Source organism: Plecotus auritus (genome assembly GCF_963455305.1).
Source record: "Plecotus auritus genome assembly, chromosome: 7".
Classification (NCBI taxonomy): Eukaryota; Metazoa; Chordata; class Mammalia; order Chiroptera; family Vespertilionidae; genus Plecotus; species Plecotus auritus.
The window spans coordinates 38,952,948-38,975,162 of NC_137774.1; the positions used below are offsets into that span (position 1 = coordinate 38,952,948).

The 22,215-nt window shown below is 50.4% G+C and overlaps 1 pseudogene across 1 annotated transcript in view; it reads left to right on the plus strand.

The window, feature by feature from the left end:
* The window catches only part of LOC308252559 (phosphofurin acidic cluster sorting protein 2-like), a 36,121-nt pseudogene extending 14,555 nt beyond the window's left edge, over positions 1-21,566 (plus strand). Inside the window, exons 2-6 of the transcript in view lie at positions 4,457-4,567; positions 6,455-6,580; positions 18,223-18,810; positions 19,777-20,008; positions 20,229-21,566. The product of the transcript in view is annotated as a phosphofurin acidic cluster sorting protein 2-like (transcript). The remainder of the gene's footprint in view (positions 1-4,456; positions 4,568-6,454; positions 6,581-18,222; positions 18,811-19,776; positions 20,009-20,228) is intronic.
* Positions 21,567-22,215: the final 649 nt, after the last annotated feature.

Below are 22,215 nucleotides of genomic sequence, written 5' to 3' on the forward strand. Positions count from 1 at the left end.
CACAAATAAGTGGAACAATTGATTGATGACTCTCTCTCTCTCTCTCTCTCTCTCTCTCTCTCTCTCTCTCTCTCCTCTCCCCCCCTCTAAAAATCCATCAATAAATCTAAAAAATGGGAATAGAACTTAACAACTTGTCCCAGGGTCAGGATTTCTGAGCTCCAGTCGCAGCTCCACCATAACTCTCTGTGTGACTCAGGGGAGAGACTCACCTTGTCTTGGTTTAGCAGAGTGTCAAAGAGGAATAAGAATCATTCCCCACAGGATACTCAACTCAATCACATGAGATAAAGGGTGTAAAAGTGCCCATCAAATGTAGTGAGGTAATAGTACTCATCTAAAGTTGAGGAAATCAATGGAAGACAGGTTAGCAATTTGCAAAGGCTGGAACCAGCATGAGTGTTCACTGAGAATCAGGGGACCGTCCTTGTGGTCAGCACTGTCACCAAACAACCTTCATAATATTGAGCAAGTCAGTTTTTCTCTGGGCCTTGGTTGTGTTACCGTAAGTTAAGGTTAGGAATAGATTGTCCCCGAAGAGCCACCTGCTTTAAGGATGTGACATTCTTGAGACCGAGGACAATGGGACTCTGGGTGGAACTGACTGATGTGCATTGGGGCAGGGACCCTTTATGTCACGAATGTCCTTAGGAATCCACATTTCATTTGACTTCATCTCCCACCAGCACATGGGCAAAGCATGGTCTTAAGCACCCCCTGGCTTCCACGTTGCAGAATGCTGTAGGGTTTAACCAGCAGCAAGCTGTTCCTGAACACTGACTGCCACCTGCACCTGGACAGAAACTCCACCCTCCTCCACTTGCACTGAATAGCATTCCAAGCATCTCCTATGTTGGCCCATAGCACTGAAGAGGGGACAGGGAATGTCCCAGGGCCCGGGGTCCACACTCATCTCCTCCACAGTTACCGCTTCCAAGTCTTCTTTGGGGTCAGAGCCTCTCTCCGACCTCAGCCCCTGAGCCCTGGTTCAGCTGAGCTTTTTCCTGAGGCTCTTCCGTCTCACCAGAGCCCAGCGGCCATTCCTTCTCATGGCCCAAGGCTGAACGAGGTTGTGGATCAGCCTGGCTTCTCCCTTTACATCAATCCTCTTCGAAGCTCTGAACCACCGGGTAAGGATAGACTAACAGCCTCGTATGGCACCCTGCATGACACAAGCTACACTGTCTCAGGACAAATGGGTGTTAACTTTGGACCACACCCAGGGTCCCTGCTCTCAAGGAGTTCAGCCCTGTTGGTGACACGGATAGGAAGGAAATTCTAATGGAGTGTGAGGAGTCCTACCGTTGACCCTGAGGACCATAAGCACTGAGAACGTGAGCCCATCGCGGGAACATTGTACAGACTCTCTTTAGGGTGCAATTCCTAAACCAGAAAGAAGAGTAAGTACTTGTCTACCCTCTTCATCCTGATTTCACAATGGCAGCTGATGAAAGCTTTGTGAAATTAAATGGAGGTCTGGAAATCAAGGGGCAGGTCTACCTTAGAGGTCTGTGGTGATGGTCAGTGCACTTGTGCGCACTGGCAATGGGCCTGGAGGAGCAGCCACCCGCCTTGCGTGGAGCGTCTCCTCACCTTGGAAGCTCAGAACTGTGGTCTCAACAGATGCTGTTTCCTATTTTAAATTACACTTTTCAGTTTGGCTCTACTTTCCAGGGTCCTTTCCTAAGTTTCACAGCCATCCTCAAAACTGGAGGCAGAGGGTGTTAGAAATTAGAGGGTGGGGGCTGGAGGGACCTGGAAGGAGAAAAATGAGGGAGATAGGAGGGCAGGGCCAGGGCCTGATGTGGGATGACCGTGCTAGTGATCTATTGCTGAGAGTTCCCCCACATTAGAGACTTAACCAAGACACACTTATTAGCTCACACGTCTGTGACGAGGAATCCTACATGGCTCAGCTGGAACTACTGTGGTGTCACCTGAGGCAGGATCCATGTCACTGAGGGTCTGAGCTCACTCGGGGGGGACTCTGGGATTCAGTTTGGATGGAAGGCCTGACTTCCTCTCTGTCTGTTGGTCTCATTCAGTGCTAGGCCATGGGGGTCTCTCCAGATAGCAGCTCACAGCACAGAGGCTTATTCCTCAGTGTGTGTGTGTGGGGAAGAGAACAGATCAGAGTGAGCAAGTGGTAGGCACTGACTTTTTAAAAAACTTTTCAGGGTGGGAAGAGATCAACCAAAGAACTTGAATGCATGTAGCATAACCCAGGGACACAGACAATAGGGTGGTGAAGGCCTGGGGTGGGGGCAGGGATTGGCTAGAAGAGATCAATGGGGGAAAAAGGGGACATATGTAACACTTTCAACAATAAAGATTAAAAAATAAAAAAAATGAATTTGCTTTAAAATTGTTAAATTAAATTTCTTTTTCAAAAAATTGACTTGAGGCAGAGCGGGGGGTGAGGGGGGGAAGAGAGAGAGAGAGAGGAGAGAGAGAGAGAGGAACATCAATGTGAGAGAGAAGTATCAATTGGTTGCCTCCTGTATGCACCCCAACTAGGGATCAAACCCACAACCTAGGTACGTGCCCTGACCAGGAACCAAACAGCAAACTTTCAGTGCCCAGAATGATGCTCAACCACTCTGGCTGGGCTAGGCACTAACTTTTAGAACCAAATCATGGAGGTCATTGGATCCTTTTGCCATCTTCTATGGAGTCACTACTGACACCCACACTTAAGGGGAGGGCACACATTCACACCACATGAGGAAGGTGAAGACCATGGGGAGTCACTGAGGAGAGAACCGGTGACCCGAGAGGTCCATGCCTTGCCCAGGATCACAGATGGTCAGAATGCAGAGCGTGAGATAAACCCAGCTGTGTGTCCTCAAGGTGGGGTCCTAGGTGCACCCAGGTTCCATCAGGGGCTCTGGAAAAGGCGGTGCTGGTGGAATCGTGTACAGACATGGAAATGGCCTGGGGGAGACGGTGAGCATTTGGCAGCCTAGACAGTATTTGTCTGAAAAGGCGCCCAGATCTGGAATCACAAAGGTGCACCTCAGTCCACAACCCACCCATGGTGGAGAAAGCTGAGGCTGGGCCCCCTTATGCTCAGCTCATGCTTACACAGTCCTGAATCACACCCTCATTGTATAAGTGGGAAACAGAAGCCCATAGTCAGGCAGGGATTGGACAGGGTACATGATATTCAGAGTCCAGAGTTCAGGAATGTTCATACCTTCCAGGCCAAGGCTCCCACCTCCCCAACAGAGTTGGTCTGGAAATTAGAAATCCTGACTTACTGGGCAGCTCCTGCCTGTTCCTCCCTATGTGGGGTTGTTTTGTTCTGGGATCCAGAAAGGGAGCACTGGCATGCACACGCGCACGCACACACACACACACACACTCTAGATGTGATGATCTTGGGTGGGATTAGAAGAAAAGCAGACTCAGAGGAGGTGATAACAGGAGGGAAAAAGAGGTTGGAGGCATTACCTACATGTGACAGTCCTCCTCCTACTTTACAGCTACTCCCCACATGAGCCTGAACAGCCCTAAGAAGCACTTGCTGCATAACCCATTGTGCGGGCAGGAGAAAGACGAACCCTGACAGGCACAATGACTTATCCAGGATCCAGAAGAAGTAAGAATGAGGGGTTGAGTCTGAGCCCAGGTCATTTTCCTCAACTCTGGGATCCTGGCTGCACCCAGAGTTTCTAGGGGGCTAGGGGTGTGTTGGTGCAACTGTGTACAGATCAGGTGCTTCACGGGGAAGAGAGGTCCACTGACAGCGCCCACAGGACTATTTGCATAGCTGTCATGAGATGAGGGGACTCAGGCAAGACAATCCCAGGTACTGAGGTCACTAACCAATAGAACTTGGAAACCCTGTAACCAGGCCCCCACATCTAGCCCCACAGGCAGCTCACTTGCCAAGAGGCATTTGCCAATGCAAGATGTTCTCTTGCTGTGTTCCCAGTGATTGGTGCTCTTGCTTCCGGAGACCCTGCAGTGAGAGCTTTTCCAGACGGTGCAGACGTTGGTTCAACCCTTGTCCCTGACGTTTTTTGGCATTTTCAAAAATATGGCCTCAGGTAACACAAGGTGGGCTGGGTCAGACCCATTCAGGCCAGGCCACCTCTGTGCACCATCCCTGTGCAACCCACATCCCCTCCTCTTCATGTATTGGGAAGAGGAACCTGAAGGGAGAACCCTGGGGCAGGTACAGCTTTTGGGGCAGAGGATCACCTAGAGGCTCTGCTGTGATCACACCCCAGGGCAGGGCAGGGCAGGCCATTGGAGATGGGCTTCCAGAGGGGTCCCTTATCTGCGCCAATGGGAGTCCTAGGCCCTCAGGCTGTCACTCCTTTTCCTCTGCAGTGGAGGTCTGAACGGATCACACTGTGTGTGTTTCTGGAGTGGAGGGTCACAGGGGTCACAGAACCAGCAAAACAGGGCTCTGAGGCTTTCCCCTGGTGACTGGGAACTGTCTTTACAGAGCTCCACACAGGAGAACGGACTGGAGGCATCAGATGGGGTCCTCAACTCCATGCCCCTGCAGGAGGCACAGGTGCCCCATCCATCCTCCAGTGTGCAGCACGGCTGCGGGGTGAGTGCAGGTGCTGAGGTGACCCAGACTCCAGGATCCCATGTAGTTGAAGAGAGCCCTGGGTTCCAGAAGCTGCTCTGCTAGGCCCCTAGGTCCCTCCTAGAGTCCAATTTCCAAAGGAATTTGGGGCCCGTATCCTCCCCACAACCCACTCTCACTGTCCAGCCCCTTTCAGAAGAGATGCAAAGTCACTGCCCACAAAGTGTTAGGAATACCAGAGGAGAGACATTGTTCCATTTCACTTTATTCTCAGTCAAGAGTATTTTTGCATTTTTCTACAGACTTTCTCTTTTTAACGCCCATCTCCATGTGTCCATGTTGTTCTGACAATCCTTACACACCTTCTCCCACTCTTACACATCATCGTGATTAGTGGGGATGCTTTTGCCAAAAGGACATGGGGCTCAGGGTACCAAGTCTTTTGCTTTACCCTTTGCTGCCCCGAGAACCACATCCCCATAGACCCTCCAGGTCAGGAGCTGAGGTCTCCTTGGGCTGCACAACATACCAGGAGGGAGACCTGTTATCAAGGCTAGCGATCCATCTCTTCACTGCTGTGGGACCTGGATATGATCCCATCCTGTTGACATGTCAGCTGTGCTGCCCTGTTGACATGTCAATTGTGGGATCACATACAAGTCCCACCCCATTGTCCTAATATCCAGACCCTCCCACCCCAGGAAAAGCCTCTGTGTTCCCATCTTAGAATGAGATGTTTTGTCAGAAATCCCAGGACTGATGCTGTTAATACAGGGAGGTGCTGTCCATCCTCTGCTAAGAAATGACCTAAGGTACTAATGTGTTTCATCATTCCTCCCCTACAATTCTACTTTTCCTGTCAAGTATCTTTTCTCATGTCAATGTAAAAAATTTTCAAACCTGTGAAAAATTTTTGTGAATTTATTTGAGCCAAAGTGTCACCAATTGCTGGGAAACAAAATCTCAAATGGATGGAGATAATGCTCTGGAGAATGGCAGCTTTGCACCTTATTTATACATTAAAATTCAAACAGGAGACCTCTGTGGGTCCCATGAAATCCATTGGTGATAGACTAGGGAGCCAGGAGAAAGCAAAGTGGGGAAAACTCTGAGGTTGGATGAATAGTAAAATGGTGACACGTACTTCTTTCACTTGGGTGTGTGCAGGGTAGTTAACAGTCAACAACGAACCCAATAACAATGAGGGGATGTGTGGTCTCTGCAGAGAGCAGAGTGGCGCTTGTGCTTTGAGGGATCTGAATAAAGGAAAATTATGTTGACATTCAGAGGATATGTTATTCTAGATGCAAAAAGACAATAGGCTCAGTTAAGGTAAAGATTGACCCTCGTCAGGGAAGATGTAGGCCTAGGACTTGACTACCCACCACAAACTGCATTTAGTTAAGTTTTAATTTCAGACCATCCTTTGTGGTCACTTTAGGTCTCTGAGTTTGCAAGGCCGCCAGGTTAGCATGTGGCACCTGTGGTCACTTCTGTCCCACCTCCTGCTGCCAATCACTGAGTGCCTGGAAGTTCGGTCTGAGCTGCAGCCCCCAACTCACCTGGCAGTTTATGAGCTGCCTCTGATGGCATGTGCCCCCTCTCCCAACACAGGGTAGAAATCAGAATGCTATGTTGGCGCCTGCGGGCCTGGACAGCATGCTCACCGCACTCAACACACAAGTGCCCATGAACTTGTTTTTGAATGCTCCAGCCCCACCTGCCTGCCCAGGCTGTGTAGCCTCACCTTAGCCAAGCTGCTGATCTACAAGAAGTTGGAGAAGGAGCTCAGCGCTGTGGGGATCACTGTGAAACCGCAGGGCTCCAAAAACATCTTGAGGTCAGACGAGATTCTGCTGCCCCCCTCGCGGTCACGTGAAGACCGACCTGGCACTGACCTCACTGCAGTACCCTCACTTCCTAAAGAGAGAAGGCAACAGCTTACAGATCATGCTGCAGCAGAAGCAGCGTCTTAAAAACCAGACCATCCTGGGTTACCGGAAGCTCGCCCTGGGCACCATCGACATGGCTGAGGTGATGCAGCGACCCCTTGAGGGTGGCCAGATTCTGAGCCTCAGATAGCACCATCATGGAGGCATGTGCCCACGTGGGTGAGGTCAGCATCGCCTCCCCGTGCAGCCAGCCCATTGACCCCGAGGACAGCACCGGGCGGGCCGGCCCCAAGACCCAGTCCAGGGTTCATTACTCAGAGATGGAATATGAAATGTTCTCGGAGCAACATGCCAGCCATGATTGCAGGCACGGGCAGGACCAGGAGGAGGAGGACTTTGACTTTGAGTCACCCAAAAAGCAGCGCCAAGGAGAAGTAAGATCGCCATTCATGACCAGGCAACAAGATGCCAACAAGAAAGTTGGGGCGTGGCTGCGCAGGGTGCAAGTGTGGAAGGAGGTCCTGGACTCAGAGCAGGAGTCTTCGGAGCAGGTCCCTGAGGTGGAGGACCTGGATCTTCTGTATGACTCACTAGGGAGCCCCAGGGACAGTGGCCCATGAGCGTGTCCTCAGGACCCCGAAGCTCTGGCTCAGGCCATACTTGGAAGACATGTCCCAGCCCAGCTCTCATGGAGAGATAGAGCATCCACAGTGCCAGTGCCAGGAGGAGCCTCCAGGTCCAACCCATGTGCCTGAGAAGACGAGCCCCAAGCAACCAGTGGGCGCATCACCAAGACCGAGTCTCTCCTCATCCCCTCCACCAGATCCCAGAGGAGCAGGAGGGCTGCTGGGGCTGAAGCACATTCCTGAAGGAGCAGCAGGAGGCACAGCCAGGAACAAGTGGGTCCACAGCCTGGACAACAAGCACTGCCCCAACCCGCTGAGCCACCTGCAGATCCCCAGGGAGACGGTTTACGACCAGCTGAACCACATCCTCATCTCTGACACCAGCTGCCCCAGAACATCCTCCTCCTCAACGCCTCCGACTGGCAGGGGCAGTTCCCGTCTGAGTTCTGCAGCAACACATGCTGCCCGGGGTGTGCACCTGCTCCAAGGCTCAGGTCCAGGCGGCCTTCAGCACCATCATCTCGTGGATACAGAGGTACTGTCACCTCAATTCCCAGCCCCCGAAGCCTGTGAAGATCGTGGTGGCAGGGGCACTGCACTACTTCAGCGCTGTGCTGTGGCTCTTCCTAGAGCTGCTGTCCTACAATCTGCCCCCCCCCGCCCCTCCCGGCTGGGCTACATTCGCTTCCTGGTAATCCTGATGGGTTCCCACACTGTGGCCAGGTACCTGGGCTCCGTGCGTTACTGTTACAAGAGCTTCTTCCAGGACCTGGCCTGGAAGGACCTGTTCTACAAGGAGGCCCACAGGGCTGTCCACGACACGCTGGGCTTGGTGTTGAGAATCACACAGTACGTCTCAGGGGCCAATTGTGCCCACCAACTGCTCATCGTGGAGGCCACACTCACCTACAAACAGAAGAGCCCCAATGAGGAGTCCTTGACCATCATTCCCTTTGTGGGGGTGGTGGAACTGGAATTGTGGGACCATTCTGGGTCGCATCAGGACACTGAGATTATGTGGCCCACTTGGGCTCTAGCGTGCTGTCGTCCACCCCGCCACACAGGTCTGTGGCAAACAAGGAGGCCTCACACATCCTTCCCTCCTCCCCTTCTGTGAGTGGAGACGAGTCCTCCTCCAGCCAGGGTGCTGGTGCTGAGCTGATGGGGCTGCAGGTGGATTACTGGACGGCAGGGCAGCCCACAGACAGGAAGAGAGACACCGAGAACAAAGACCAGGCTACTGCCAACAGCACCCTCAAGTGCACCTTCCAGTCTCTGCAGCTCAGCAGGCTGCCCAGCAGGGGTGAGGCTGCAGCCACGCCCTCCAGGTCCATGACTGTGGACAAGGAGAACAACAAGAAGGTGATGTGTTTGCCCAGGAAAACCAAGGACAAGGACGTGGAGTACCAGAGCCAGTGCCGGGAGGGCATCAGCCGCCTGATCTGCAGGGCCAAGCACCCTCAGGACACACTGCAGGTCCTCTTCGACGGCGTGGAGTGGAACAACGTGAAGCTCCCACGTCAAGCACTTCCCCACCTGCATCTTCAGACGCTCCAATCCCACCTTCAAGCCTGCCCGTCCCATGCCCTTCCCCTGCCCTGGCCAAGCCCGGGAAGGACCAGCCGCATTTTCTGTTCACATTTCAGTTTAGCACCGAGACAGACTCTGGAAACACAAAGTGGAACCCTTTTCAGTGTGAATGAGCTCACAACCTGGAAAGTAACGTGGTGGAGCCCACAGGGAGCCCCCAGCTGCTCTGCTTATTACCCAGAACACTCTGGCGAGTGGGGGGTCAGGCAGACGGGTTGAGCTGGACAATCATTGAAGGTGATGGCCCTCAGGACCCAGAAACCGTCATTGAGAAAGGTTCTCCCGTCAAGACCTGCCCCTCCTGGAAGCCAGGACTCTGCTTCCCGGGGAGTCAGCCTCACTGTGTGCCCGACTCAGCGCTGGCCTCCCATGGGAGCACCTGACAGAACACGGAGGCCGGTCAGCCAGCCCTGGGCCCAGCTGCAACCAGCCCAGTGGCCCCAGTCCCACCCTCTCTGGTGTCCAATAAACTCCCTCCTCACAAGGCAAAACAGAAGAGGAAAAGCAAAGGACCAGTGTGGTACTGACCACCTGGGCTCAAAAACCGGTGCCCACCTTCCTGGGCAGGGACCCCACATTTGTCCCCACCTTTCGTTGTTATTATAGAGCATTTGCTACAACAGGTGAGGGACCAGCCATGTACCAGGTGAGCTGCTGCCCCTGCACAGCACAGTGGTCATTTGACCACCTGTTTTCTGTGAAACTTCAGGTCACTGCATGTCTCTGAGTCTTTGTTCCTCGGAACATGGGGAGAAATGAGGCCCAATAGGTTATTGTAGGGTCTCAGTGGGGTGCCTCTGGGTGTCTGGACAGTGGAGATGTCTGCTGGAGGGGCTGTGTTTGAGCCAATTGGTCATTTTCTCTTACTATTGACAAAGTCTCTGCCAAATTCGTGATTCTCCTCAAGGCCTAGGGCTAAGCACTTTTTTCATTAGATAAAGAGTTTGGAAATTCCATTATGGGTCCCTGTCCTGGGTGAAGCCAGATCAGAAACCCCAGGGGTGAGCAGTGGGGCCCAGGCTCACCCAGATATCTGAGATGGGGCTGGTTTGGGCTCACTCACTCAGCAAATATATGAGAAGTCTGCCAGGTACAGACATGTCTCTAGGCATTGACCATATCCAGTGCTCAGAGCAGACCCCAAGCCTGCACTGCAGAGCTTCCTTCTAATCGGGAGCGATTCTGCAGTTGGCTCAGCGATTCAGTCACAGGCTCATAGTGTCCACAGGACAGCCGATGTGACATCATCCTGGCCTCCTCTACCTATGGCGCATCTTCCCGTACTGTGAAGAGGACGGTGGACCTCTGTTCCAGCAGAAAACGTGAGTCAGTTTTGGGTCAGAGCCAGGAGAGGAGTATGGAAAGTGTGAATTCAAGGTGCTGGCAGAACCCTGGATCCCACTCATGGTGGGATTTCTGCAAGAGGGCAGAGGTCTGAGGGCTTCTCCTAGAGAAAAGGACATGAATCAGAGAGCTGTGCATGTGGATATGGGTGGTGTGGGCGAGTGGGGAGGTCAGTGGACAGAGTGAGCCCCTCAGAAAATTCATACCCGTCCACTCCTAATCCCAGCCCTGCCTGCACCCCTATCCAGGGACCTTGCTCACTAATCTGTAGAACCTCCTCAGTGGCAGTGTGGCTGTTGCTCTCTACCCATGGGAGGTAAATGTCAACGGGAGGAGAAGAACCCCACAGGCAGCTAGTGAATCAGGCAGCTAGTAAATTGGGCAGCATGTAGGTCCAGGATCCAAAGTCTGAGGTGTTAGGAGGTCTCTGGGTCGGCAGAGGTGGAGACGGTTTTTCTTTGTTCGCTCATTGGTCAGCTATTCCTGGAGCACCTACTGTTTGCCAATGAGTGACATGAACAGAGCAGACACCAGCCCTCCCTGTCCTCATGGAGTTGACATTTGGGTGGGAGGGTAGGGGGAGGGAACAGGGACACTGAGAGAGCATGTCAGGTTCCCATGAAGAAGGGGTACAAGTGGTTCCCTCATTGATCCAGAGCTGTCAGTTAGGAGGGCTTTCTGCCAGCCCCTCCTGGGTGACCAGGCGCGTCTCTGCCAGGACTGCCAGGTTGAAGGTGGACAAGGAGTAGGTCTGGCTTCTGGATGGGCAGGAGCAGCAGGCACAGGACCCCAGTCTCTCTGAGTGGTGCTCTGGGAGGGCCATGTGGAATGAAAGGCCAGGCCTCAGACCCTGCTGTCCACCTCTCTCTCTCCCCAGGGCCATCTCCTGCACTCTGGGCATCTGGCTGGACCAGTACCCTCAAGATTTTTATCGGCCACCAGAATTTCCCAGCCTGATCACGCTTTTGGCCTCCATAGAGCTCACCTTTCCAGTCCCAGACCTGCCAAACCAGGCCCAGTATCTCCCTCACAGCTGGAGCACCTGAGCCCACTGAGGCTGAGACACAGAAGGAGGCGGAGTCAGAGAGGGTGGTGTGTGTGAGGGGGTGGGATGGGGCTGGACCACACAGAGAAGAGCTCCCAGAGGCTGGGGTTAGGCAGGAGCACAGAGTTGCTCAGGTCAGTGCCCATGGCCTGCAGTCTGGAGGACTTCCTGGGTTTGGGTTTGAACTGGGATTTTAGTGATGGAGATGGGAGGTTCCCTTCCTTGGAAGGTACACAAAAGGCAGTCATGGTGTAACATATTCTCTTCCTGGATCTCTAGAAGCAGCTCCAGAATAAGATGAAGAAATACCTAAAGAGGAAACGCCAACTCTGGTGCCGTCTCCAGAGCCAGAGCAGGCTCCAGGCACAGCTGTCACTGAATTTTCAGATGTGGACCCACCTCAGCTTGTGAGCAACTCGCCTCAGCTCCTGCGAGGCCTGTGGTCCCAGGTCCTGGGCGGCAGCCTGTTTCAGCTGCCATGGCAGAGAGGGCTTCCCCTCCCCAATAATAGCAATTTAAAACATTTTTGTGTTTATCTTACACATACTTAGAACTTTAGTGCATTTTCCTTATACTATTGAGTAAAATAAAATGTATTTTAAATATTATATTAAAATAAATTTAAATTATATAAATTTTAGTTCTTTGATCCTTCCAAGTATAAATTCCAACATCAAGTACATTCACAATTTTTTGCAACTGTTCCATAACATCACAAACACTCTCTAGTTCCAGAACATTTTCAGAACCCACAACCTAGGTATGTGTCCTGACCGGGAATCAAACCTGCAACCTTTTGGTGTATGGGATGACTCCCCAACCAACTGATGAGGCACCCTGTCCAGGGTGAGAAAGAGCAATATTTTCATTTGAATTGTTCATTCTGGTTTAAACTGCAGTTGGATATCTTTTACATGCTTTTTTGGCCTATTCCTTGTTTTGGAATTTCGGTTTGAGACCCTTTGTCTTCTTTTCCATTGGATTGCTAGGAAATCTGAACTGTTATGGATATCACCTTTTTGCCATGTAACTTGCAAATGGTTTCTCTAGCTTACCATTTGTCTCAATTTGATGTGTGTTTTGCCAAATAGAGGTGTTACATTTTGATGTGTTCAGATCTGTCTTCTCTTATGCTTTTTTATTTTGTCTCTCACTTTGAGTGGAAAAGATGTTTTCCATCTTATCAGGAAGATAGGCTAGCTTGTATTGTACTTCACAGTCATAGTTAATTTCAGATGGATTGAAAAAGAGTTTCTGTTTTTTGGATTGTTCATCTTTTTTTTTTTTTTTTTTTTTTTTTTATTGTAAGAATGAGCGTAAGGACTTCCAAGCTCTTATATGTCAGAGTGGGAACCAGAAGTCAATGTTTTATTTGAAATGGCCTGTGGTGGACATGACTTCCATTTCCCCCTTTCTAACAGCTGCCAATTTCCACATCCAGGTGGTTCTGGGGTGTGTGGTTCAGGGCCCCAGAGTGGAGGTATCAGCACATCTCACTGGCCAGACCACAGTGATGATGGTTGTATGTGGACATGTGACTTCAGTGAGTTTAATAAAATTCTTTTTATTAGTCACAAGAAAAAAAATTCTGTTTTCATATGTCTCTTGTCCTTATGAAAATATGCTCAAAGCCACTAATCATCCAAGAGATGCAAATCAAAACAACAATGAGTGCCCTAGCCGGTTTGGCTCAGTGGATAGAGTGTCGGCCTGCGGACTGAAAGGTCCAGGGTTCTATTGCAGTTAAGGGCACATGCCCAGGGTGGGGGATCGATCCCCAATAGTGGGTGTGCAGGAGGCAACCAATCAATGATTCTCTCATCATTGATGTTTCTATTCCTCTCTGAAATCAATAAAAATATATTAAAAAAAAAACCACAATGAGATACCATCACACCTGTCAGAGTGGCTATCATCAACAAATCAAGAAAGGACAAATACTGGTGAGGATGTGGAGGAAAAGGAACCCTTGTGCACTGCTGGTGGGAATGCAGATTGGTGCAGCCAATGTGGAAAACAGTATGGAGTTTGTTTAAAAAATTAAAAATGGAACTCCCATTTGACCCAGTAATTCCACTTCTAGGAATATATCCCAAGAAATCAGAAACAACAATCAGAAAGCATATATGCACCCATATATTCATAGCAGCACAATAGCTAAGATTTGGAAACAGCTAAGTGCCCATCAGCAGATGAGTGGATAAAAAACTGTGGTACACCTGCACAATCGAATACTGTGCTGCTGTGAAAAAAGAAAGAACTCTTACCATTCACAACAGCTTGGATGGACATGGCAAGCATTATGCTAAGCAAAATAAGCCAGTCGGAGAAAAATAAATATCACAGGATCTCACTCATTTGTGGAATATAATGAACAACATAAACTGATGAACAAAAATAGATCCAGAGACAGAGAAGCATCGAACCGATTCTCAAATCTCAATGGGAAGGCAGGGGAGAGTGTGTGGGGGGCTGGGGGAGAGTAAGAGTTCAACCAAAGGACGTGTATGCATGCATATAGGCATAACCAATGGACACAGACACTGGGGGTATGGGAGCATGTGCTAGCGGGTGGGAGTGCCTGCGCCGGGGTCCATGAGGGGAAATGGAAACATATATAATACTTTAAACAATAAAAAAATAATAAAATAAAAATTCCTCTTTGGAAAAAAATAAAAAAAGAGCTAGTGCTCTTTCTGGATCCCAGAACAAAGCACCCCCTCCCTCCCACCCTAGGCCCTAGATACAGAAGAATAGGCAGGAGCTTCCCAGTATGTCAGGATTTCTAATGTCAAGACCAACTCTGTTGGAGAGGTGGGATCCTTGGCCTGGAAGGTCTGAACACTCCTGAACTCTGGGCTCTGAATGTCATGGACATTGGGTAACATCTACCACTCTATGGACATCAGTTTCCTCATTTTCCATTGAGGATTGGGTTCAGAACTGCATAAGCCTGAGCTCAGAACAAAGGGGCCCAGCTCCCTCCCCCCTGGGTGGGTATAGGACAGAGGTGCATGTATGTGGTTCCAACTCTGGGCTCCTTTTCAGACAAATGTTGGCCAAATGCCCATCTTGCCTGCTGAATGCTCACCATCTCCCCCATGCCTCTCCATGTCTGTGCATGACTCCACCAGCAGATCCTTTTCCAGAGCCCCTGAGGAAACCTGGTTGCAGCCAGGACCCCAACTTTAAGGACACCCTACTGGATTCATCTGAGGCTCTGTTGGGTTCGGTATCTTGTTCATTTATTTCTAAATGCATATTACCCTTCTGTAAAAAGCAAGTGTGGGTTATCACTGATTTCATAAAACAAATTAAGAAACAAAACACTTCTCCCTATCAGTTGAATTGGGGCAGATTTTATTAGCAAAGATATATATTTGCTAATATTGCTATAACATTCCCTAGTTGGAAACAGGTTTTGATTAAAAACAGACATTGGTTAAATATTCCTGCCATTTACACAGAAGCTTTACTCTGACCAATGGACACAGACACTGGGGGTGTGGGAGCATGCACAAGGGGTTGGGAGTGGCTGGGGAGGGACCCATGGCGGGGGAAAAGGAAACATATGTAATACTTTAAACAATAAAAAGAATAATAAAATAAAATAAAAATTCCTTTTAGTTGGATGTGGTTAGGAACAAATAAAGTAGCCCCAGTATCTACAGGGGTCTTAGTGGCTTCCCTTTCTATGATCATTTTCACTTCTCCCAAACTATCAGTGAGAAGGAGAAACACCCTTGGGTCAACCCTATGGTTGTTTTGTGTTTTTTTTTTTTTTTTCCTTTTTCTACATCCTATTTCAGTTTTCTATGATTCTAACAGTGGACAGACTTCGCTACAGGAATTTCCTTGCAAACCTTATTTAGAAATTGTGTTGCATTTGCTGGCAGAAACCATTAGCTATATCCATTGGAATTGGTTAGAATAGCCAGGATTACATGTTCTAACAGTTAAATGTCTTTGTGAACCCATCAGGGTCATTGAGAAAATCAGGAACAATTGCTGGTTCCTCTTTTGCTGAGACAAGCTTTTCTCCAAAGGAAGCTGTTGGAATTCCTATTCTCATTATTCCTTAAGTCAGTGGGGAGTGGTAGTGGAGGGGACTGAAGGGGAAGGAAGAAGGGAGGGAAAGGGCGAAGGATGTAGTGGTGGAACTAGAGAAGGCGGAAGAATAGGGTGTTGGCATTCATTAGCTTTGGAAGAGTTCAGAGACAGTCTCTAAAATTTCTAATTCCTTAATTTTTTAAAAAAGAATTTATATGTGCTTCTCCTTAGAATCTCCTCATTTCCAAATCAAGATATGCTTCCATTCATTCATTCAGTTTAATGTTAGACCTGGCATTTTTCTTGCATGCCAAAAATTAAATTAGGCACGCAAATAAAACTGCATTTTGGCCATTTTTAGTAGAATATTTTCTAGTTAAATCTTCCCATTTCTGTAAAACACTTGCAAGTAAAAGCTTCCTATCAGGAGTATTAATGAGGGCTGGGATCTGGCATCTCCTGGCCTTGGAGGCACAATCCCATGTTAATTTTAGGTGTGTTTTGTTTTTGTTGTTTTGTAGTTGTGTGTGTGTGTGGGGGTGTGTGTGTGTGTGTGTGTGTGTGTTATTGTTGTTGTTTTGTTTGTTTGTTTTTCTGATATCTGCAGAATCTGAGCAAATTTTCTAGGATTGTTATATAATGTAGCTGGTCAACATGCATTGCTTATGGTTGAGCTCCATGAGGCTCTCACCCCTCAAGTCACATTCAACCCTCTTATTTGCCTTGGTTTATCTCCCTGCTGTCTAAAACAACCAGAGGGTTCAGGGAACTAGTTGACCAAAACTTATGGGTGCTCCCCCACCAGAACCAGTCACTTTAATTGCAGTTGAGTTGAAATCTTTGCTTTGGGGCCCCTGCATGTCATGAGGAATGACCTGACACCTCCACAGAGATTCTTAGTCACCTGAGAATACCCGATATTCAGGCTGGAGGGAGGACATGCCCCTGTATTTTTGGAGCTGATCGAGTTCAACTTTAATTTATACAGCAAAGGTTAATTTTTCTCAGATTCTCAGAAAGCAATTCCAATTGGAAAACCACAGTATAAAACCAGGCACCCATTGTTCCTTCTGTCTTGTCTTAGCCTAAGTTCCCTCAACCCTTAATCTTAGTTACACCTGGAGTATTTAAAAATACAGCTCAGGCCGAAACCGGTTTGGCTCAGTGGATAGAGCGTCGGCCTGCGGACTGAAGGATTCCGGGTTCGATTCCGGTTAAGGGCATGTACCTTGGTTGCGGGCACATCCCCAGTGGGAGGTGTGCAGGAGGCAGCTGATCGATGTTTCTCTCTCATCGATGTTTCTAGCTCTCTATCCCTCTCCCTTCCTCTCTGTAAAATATCAATAAAATATATTAAAAAAAAATACAGCTCAAATAAATCAAACCCTCTATGACCATAGAGGGTAAGTCCTAGATCTAAGACACAATTCACCCAGGTTCACCTGATGGGTGGGGAACCAGTGGGTTCAATGGATTTTTTGTTGAATCCTAGCACCGGGTCCACAGTTTGGTCCAGGAGGGGGGTGGAGCGGGTTCTTTGGAATCCTAACCCACTATGCCAAGTAAGTGTCAAAGTAAGAAACACTCAAACTTGTGAAGAATTTTTGTGAGTTTATTTAAGTCCAGCTGTCAACAATTGGTGGGAAGAAAATCTCAGCAGATTGAGAGAATGCTCTGGAGAATGGCGGTTGTTCATCTTATTTTATACATTTCAATTAAAACAGGAGATGTATGTTGGTAACATGAAATCCAGTGGTGATACATTAGGGTCCCAGAGAAATCAAAGTGGGGAATTCTATGTGACTGGATAAACATTAAAATGACACAGACATATTTCTTTTACATAGGTGGATATAGGAGAGTTTCAAGTCACCAATTATCTAGGGTACAATGAGGGCATTTGTGGTCTCCACAGAGCATTGTCTATGCTTTGAGGGGTCCGGAAAAAGGGAAATTCCTTTGACATTCCAAAGATATGTTATTGTAGATGCCAATAGACAATAGACAGGCTCAGTTAAGGTAAAGATTGACCTTTGTCAGGGAAGATGCCAGCCTAGGACATGACTACCCACCATAAACTGCATTTAGCTTAAAAGTTTTCATTTCAGAACATCCTTTGTAATAACTTTAGGTCTCTGAGTTTGCAAGAACACCGCACAGGCCTTCCCTGAGCTAGTCAGTGAGCATGTGGTCCCTTTTCGCATACGCTGTCCTTGGATCACTCGTGTCCCACCTCCTGACAATAATAACTGAGTGCTTAGGGGTTCGGTCTGAACTATAGCCCCCAAGCCACCTTCATAAGCTGCCCCTGATGGAATGTCTCTCTTCTGTCCCAACACAGGAAGAGAAACTATCACCCCAGAATACAGAAAGGACCTGCATGGGGCAAGCAGCTGCAGCTTCCTTGATGCCCACAGTCCTGGTCTCCACAACACCCTGCACCCCAAGCCCCGTGCCCAGGCTCAACACATCAATGCCCAAGAACCTGTTTGCTACCCAGGAGTTGGACAGCCCCAGCCTCAGATTCGTGCCCAGGTTGTGCAACCTGACCTTAGTGAAGATGGTGGTCTTCAAAGAGCTCGAGAAGGACTTCATCTCCATGGTGATTGCCATGAAGATACAGGGCTCCAACCTCATATCAATGGTGATCACCATGAAAATGCAGGGCTACAAGCACATCCTATGAGAGTGTGCTGTTCCCTAGTGGACAACTGGAGACAGACCTGGGGCTGACCTCACTGCAAGACCCCAACTTCCTCGGGAGAAGACAACAAGCTACAACAAGCTACAGGTCCTGTGCACTGGAGGAAGCGCTTTAAGAACCAGATCATCTGGCCAAAACCGGTTTGGCTCAGTGGATAGAGCGTCGGCCTGCGGACTGAGAGGTCCCGGGTTCGATTCCGGTCAAGGGCACGTAACTTGGTTGCGGGCACATCCCCAGTAGGAGGTGTGCAGGAGGCAGCTGATCGATGTTTCTCTCTCATCGATGTTTCTAACTCTCTATCCCTCTCCTTTCCTCTCTGTAAAAAAATCAATAAAATATATTTAAAAAAAAAAAAAAAAAAAAAAAAGAACCAGATCATCTGGAGCTACAAGACACTCCCTGTGGGCACCATCCACATGGCCGAGGTCAGGCAGCAACCCCTCAAGGGTGGCCAGGGGCTGTGCCTCTGCAGCAGCATCAAGGAGGCTTCTGCCAAAGTGGCTGAGATGTGGATCTGCTCCCTGTCAGCCAGCCCATCCTCCAAGAGGACAGTGCTATACAGGCCAGATGCAAGGCCAAGTCAAGGGTTAACTACTCCAAGGGGGTATATCAGAGCTTCTCATCTGAACAACAGGCCAGCAACAATGCCACCCATGGCCTAGACCGGGCTGAGGAGGGCATTGTCATGGGGATGCCCAAGAAGCAGAGGCCATGGATATTAGGAAAGACGTCCATTACCAGGCCACAAAATATCAAGGAGAAAGTCGTGGCATGGCTGGGCAAGTTCAAAGTGTCAGAGGAGGTTGTGGACTCGAGCATGTCCCCAGGTTGGAGGAGGATCTCGACCTTCTATTCGACACACTAGAAAACTCCAGAGACAGTGACCCAGACATGGAGGATGATAACAGCACCCTCAGCACTCCCAAGCCCAAGCTCAGGCTGTACTTTGAAGGCTTGGCACACTCCAGCTCACAGACAAAGATGGGGAGCATCCACAGGGCCCGGAACCAACAGTAGCCTGCAAAACTGGCCAAAGTGTGAGAGAACACATGAGCCTCAGGCATCAAATAGCCCATCGATAGTGTTTGGAACACGGTGGCCCACAGCACCCTCAACCCCAAGGTCTCCTGGGCCTGTACCTTCTCCATGACTTGCATGAGGACAGTGCCATGCAGGCCGGCCCAAGGCCAAGTCCACAGATCACTACTCAAAGGAGGAGTATGAGAGCTTCTCAGAGCAGGAGGCCAGTGAAGATGCCGCCCATGGGTAGGACCCAGACCAGGACGACTTTGACATGAGGGAGCCCACTTAGCAGCGACTATTGAAAGTCACAACCATGTCCATGACAAGGCATCCAAATTTAAATCAGAATGTCATGGCGTGGCTGAGCAGGGCCCAAGTGTCAGAGGAGGTCCTACACTCAGAGCAGGACCCTGCAGATCATGTCCCCGAATGGAGGAGGACCTGTACCTTCTGTCTAAGATGCTGGAGAACCAGCGACAGTAGCCTAGACAGGGAGGAAGATGACAGCCTTCTCAGTACCATCAAGCCTAAGCTCTGGCCATACTGAGAAGGCCTGTCATATTTCAGTTCGAAAATGGACATGGGGAGCATCCATGGTGCCCAGCTCCAAGAGGAGCTTCCAAGCCTGGTAGGTTTCACTGAGGGCTAATGTGTTGGCCCATGGACTAAAGGGTCCCGGGTTCAATTCTGGTCAAGGGCACACCTGTCTCGATTACAGGCTTGATCTCCAGCCCTGGTCATGGCACATGCAGGAGGCAACCAATCCATGTGTCTCTCTCACATTGATACTTCTCTCCTTCTCTGTCTCTCCCCCTCGCTTCAACTTTCTAAAAAATCAGTGGAAAAATAACCTCCAGTGAAGGTTAACAAAACAAAGGAGCCTCCTAGTCTGGCCGCAGTGCCCGAGAAGACCAAGCCCAGGCAGCAATAGCCAAGTGACAGTGTCTCCCACTTAGCGCCTCAGAGCATGCCCACCCAGGGCAGCAGCCAGCACGGCCCAAGGACAGCCCCGAGGTAGAGACCTCAGCCCTGGACATGCTCACCAAGAAGCTACTGCCCAGTGGGTGCATCACCAAGACCGAAGCTCTCATCATCCCCTCCACCAAGGCCAAGGGGAAGCATCCCAGCCACCATGACTGGGGCAGGTACCTGAAGGAGCGGCAGACGGCACAGCCACAGAACAAGCAGGTCAACAGCCTACCAGGGTCCTCAAACTTTTTAAACAGGGGGCCAGTTCACTGTCCCTCTGACCATTGGAGGGCCGGACTATGGTTTAAAAAAAAACTATGAACAAATTCCTATGCTCACTGCGGGCCTGGGACGAGTCGGCTGCTAAGCAGGACAGGCAGCGGCACCCGGTGGGCCATATAAATGTCTCGGTGGGCCGCATGTGGCCAGCGGGCTGTAGTTTGAGGACGCCTGGGCCCTAGACAATGAGCGCTGCCCGGACTCAGGGAGTCAGCTGCAGATCCCCAGGAAGACCACGTACAACCAGCTGAACCACATCCTCATCTCTGATGACCAGCTGCCGGAGAACATCATCCTCGTTAACACCTCCAACTGGCAGGGTCAGTTCCCCTCGGACACCCTGCAAGGGCACACGCTGCCTTGCTGTGCTCCTGCTTCATGGCTGACGTCCAGGCAGCCTTCATCTTCATCATCTGGCAGATACAGAGATACTGTCACTATAATTCCCAGCCCCCGAAGCCGGTGAAGATACTGGTGGCAGGGGCACAACTACTTCAGCGCTGTGCTGCGCATCTTCCTGGAGCTGCTGTCCTACAAGATGCTGGACTGGCTGTGATACATGTACTTCCTGGACATCCCGCTGGGTTCCCACCCTGTGGCCAGGCACCTGGGCTCCATGCATTACCTCTACAACAGCTTCTTCCAGGACCTGGCCTGGCGGGACCTGTTCCACAAGCTGGAGGCCCAGAGCGCCATGCAGGACACACTGGACATCGTGACGAGAATCACACAGTACATCATGGGAACAACTGTGCCTACCAGCTGCCCGTCGAGGAAGCCCTGCTCTCCTACAAGCAGAAGAGCCCCCACGAGGAATCCTTATGGTTCATTCCCTTCGGGGAGGGGGTGAAAGTTGGGATAGTGCAACAGTCCTCAGACATGTCAGGAGACTCAGATAATGGGCCCCCTTGGGCTGCAGCATGCTTTCGTTCATCCCTCTCTCCATACCTCTGGTTGCCAATGAGGCCTTGTCACCCCACTCTGCACCCCGTCAGTGACTGGGGCTTGTCCACCTCCAGCCAGGGCGATGGCACGAAGCTGATGGAGCGGCACGTGGATTACTGGACTGCAGCCCAGCCCACAGACAGGAAGAGAGACTCGAAGAAGAAAGACCTGTCTACCACCAACAACACCCTCAAGTGCACCTTCCACTCTCTCCAGGTCAGTAGGCTGCACAGCAAGGGAGAGGCTGCAGCAACACCCACCATGTGCATGACAGTGCTCACCAAGGAGAAGAAAAAGAAGGTGCTCTTTTTGCCCAAGAAAACCAAGGACAAGGTCGTGGAGTCCAAAAGCCAGTGCCTGGAGGGCATAAGCTGCCTAGTCCGCAGGGCCAGCACCAGCAGAACATGCTGCGGGTCCTCATCAAAGGTGTGGTGTGGAATGACCTGAAGTTCTTCCAGCTGGCAGCCCGGGGTCCTCCCACGTCCAGCACTTCCCCATCTGCAACTCCAGACACTCCGACTCCACCTTCCAGCCCTGCCTGTGGCCCTGCTGACGCCAAGCACAGGAGGGCCCAGCTGCTTTTCTGTGGACGTTTCAGTTTAGTACAGAGACCGACCCTGGAAACACAAAAAGAAACCTTCTTAAGTGCGAATGTGCTCACAACCCAGAAACTAATGTGGTGCCCCCAGTGGGAGCCCCCAACTGCTCTGCTGATTACCCAGAACTCTCTGGTGGTGGGAGGTCAGGCGGGCAGTGCTGAGCTGGAGACTCATGGGAGGTGAGTTTGGCCTCAGGACCCCTAACACTCCCAGCGAGAAGGGCTCTCACCTTCTCTACCTGCCCTTCCTGGAAGCCAGGACTCTGCCCCCACAGAACTCAGAGCTGGTGGTCAGATGCCAAGGGCTGGCCTCCCAATGGGGGAGTCCTAAGCAGAACACGGAGGCCAGTCAGCCCAGCCCTGGGCCCCAGCTGCCAACCACCCAGTGGCCCTAGCACCACCCACTCGTGGTTCCCTAAAAAAATACCTCTATGGTGCAGACCTCCAGGAACACCGACTAGACAAACTGGTGGAATACCAGCTGCCCGCCTTCCTGAGCAGGGACTCCACTTCCACCCTCATATTTCTGTGTTATTACAGAACATTTGTACCACCAAACAGGTCTGGGACCATCTATTTACCAGGTGAGCACCCTGCCCCTCCA